The sequence below is a fragment of the Crocodylus porosus genome, unplaced genomic scaffold (assembly GCF_001723895.1).
Source record: "Crocodylus porosus isolate Cpor-Errol unplaced genomic scaffold, CroPor_comp1, whole genome shotgun sequence".
Lineage (NCBI taxonomy): Eukaryota > Metazoa > Chordata > Crocodylia > Crocodylidae > Crocodylus > Crocodylus porosus.
Genome location: NW_017728943.1, coordinates 111392412 through 111395152, shown reverse-complemented (window position 1 = coordinate 111395152; position 2741 = coordinate 111392412). Strand labels below are relative to the sequence as shown.

The following is a 2741-nucleotide window of genomic DNA, read 5'->3' as shown; positions in this document are numbered from 1 at the left end:
ATTGATAGCAGCACTAAAAAACAAACAAACCCCACAAGATTTGGAGTCTATACTCTGGATTTTTAAATAGGAAAAAGCTACTATTAGTTTGAAATTATGATTCTATGAGGTCAAGAATTTTCTCCTACTCCCTTTTCACCAAAAACAAAAACAACAAACAAAAAAAACCCCACTGTCAGTAAAATCATGATCACCGTCCCTTTGGAAAACCATATATTCTGCAGCCAATATTAAAACCACACAATGGAGTGATGTTTACAGAAACTGGCACTGTGCTGAGGCAGGCAAGTCCACTATTAAGATTACGGCTCTGCAATAAATCTGGAAGGCCACTACAGTCTGCCAGATTAGGAATCACTCTGTAACCAAAGTTACAAGAACATCACTGTATTTTGTGGATATGAAGCTATTCTTTAAATCAGAGGGGGGGGAGTGGGAGGAAGAAGGGAAAGAGAATTGTTGTTTTACAGCTCAAATATCATAACTGTATATTGAACACTGAAACTAGAAGGCCAGCAATACAGCAAACCATGGTGGGTGCCCCTTAGTTTGCTATTGCTGCACACCCTGGATTTATCTTCAACAAGGCCACCTGAAATGTATACAATAAAAGCCCTGTTATCTGGCAAGAGTGGAGGATAGGGGGTGCTGGGTATCTAAAAATACCAGTTACCTGAGGCTGGCTGAGTTCTGGTTAAAAGAGTATTCCGGTTAGTAAAATGCCAGTTAACAGGGCTTTTACTGTACATAGGATTTGATTTAAAGTCTAAAGGAATGTTTCCTTTGCAGAAAGAGGGCTTTGGAACAGGACTGCCCCCGTCCACTAATACACAGCCTGAGGAAGCTAAATGGTTCCTAATGTATTCTATTAAGCAGCAACAATGGTACTACATTAATAAAACATTAATTTAGCACTTTTCATTAGTAGATCTCAAAGCATTTCATACAGAAAGCCAGTATCACCATCCCCATCTTACATGAGGAAAACGAAGGCTAGAAACATATTATTATATTGGAAAAGAAAAACCAAACTTTTCATATCCTTAACTACAGAAATGAGATTTTAAATGAAAAAAGGTAAGGAGACATGATAGTGATGTAAGAGATGGCCGTACTGTCTTTACTGCCCCTCATGCCGCACCAAGAAAGAAAAATCCATGCTACCAGAATTGGAAACCCTTCTGTGACACTTCAGTCCCTGCAGCAGTTGGACAGCAGGTGAGGAGAAGAGAGGAAAGCAGCTGTTGTGGGTTATGAGAGAGGAATAAGGATGCAAGAGGAGAAGCAACTTTATATATAGGCTTAGCTCATTCTGCAACTAAAGTTCTTGCCTAGAAATCTGTGGAGATGCTTTCAAGGCACTTAATGAGCACATGAGAGGGCCCCCCCACCCCAAGCATTCAACTACTTGATCATCAGGTTAATCACTTATGCTGAAAATGCTTATATTCAAACTGTACAGCACAGAGTCTGTGCACAACTTGTGTCATTTTTTTTTCCTCTACAGCTTTGAGGTTCAGAGTTCTCTTTGCTCCCAGCAAAATAAAAGAGGGACTAAAAGTTTTCAGCACCTTAAAATTTGGGCCCTATAAAGTTTATAAGCAGCAAAATTAGAGCAGACATTTTGTGCACTGGAGCCCCCTAAAACACTCTAAATGCATTCCTGAAAATGGCAAGAGATACACACATTCAGTTATAACATGTAAAATGCCAAACATAAGAGAATCAAGGTCATTTAGTGCATCATAAAATGACTGTTGAACACTTGGGTTTAAAAAAAGATGCCTGCAGCAAAGAGCAGGACTGCATAGCAAAGCTAGGTGACCTCAGGAAGCTGTGGAATACACTAAATCTGGGACAAATTCTCCAAATAAGATTAGTGCAACTGCATTCCACAGGACAGCACTGATGAAACAGGGTACAGGCACTGACCTACTGGGGCTTTAAGCAATCCTTTATAGAAAAAGCACTCTGTCCCACATTTGTTTAAGACGCAGATTTTGTGAGACATCTATAGGTACAAGTACTGCTTGCAATTGTACAGTATAAAGCACAGTGATGCAACAAGAGTATAGAAGTAGCATCTTAGCATGTAGTAGCTGGTATATTTTGGATAGCAACATTTCAATTCCACAATAACTGCCTTCCTTGGACACATCCTGTTTGGAGGATAGGTACCGTGGGAAAGTTTAAAAAAAAAAAAAAGTAAGTTCTCCTCCAGAGCACTCGGGAACTAAAACTATAGATCAGTAAGATATGACTCAGTGTTTAGGAATTAAATTTCCCCTTGGTAAAGCTTTGGACTTAGGTTAGCTGAACCATCCTAGGCCATGAGCTAAAACCTAGGTGTCATTTTCACTTGAGCTGTTAACTTATCCTCTGTAAAATAAGGACACGGTATGCAACTCAAACACCGACAGTTCTCCAATGCTTTTCCACCATTCTACCTGTTCTTCTAGGACAAAAGGTTTTTTCCCAGTAAATTGTGAGAGAAGGCTCCCAACCATAGACCTGCCCCCACAAGCAAATAATACACGGTAAGTTACACTAGGAAAACACAAAGTACATTAAAATCTTTTTCTTTGTTTACAATTTTCAACATGCTACTTTGAGTATTCTAGGAAATTTAAAAAGTGGCCTAGTCTGCACCATTTATTATCCTTGTATTTGCTACCACCACACCATCGTTCAACTCATTTTTCCTGTGATGAGTAGTTGAAAGGGTTAAGACTACTCAAAGA

General features: G+C 39.3%; 1 protein-coding gene across 2 annotated transcripts in view; it reads right to left on the bottom strand.

Annotated features, from left to right (window-relative positions):
- Nucleotides 1-2741, bottom strand: part of AGPAT4 (1-acylglycerol-3-phosphate O-acyltransferase 4) — a 128723-nt gene that overhangs the window by 57836 nt on the left and 68146 nt on the right. The gene's annotated exons all lie outside the window — the stretch shown is intronic.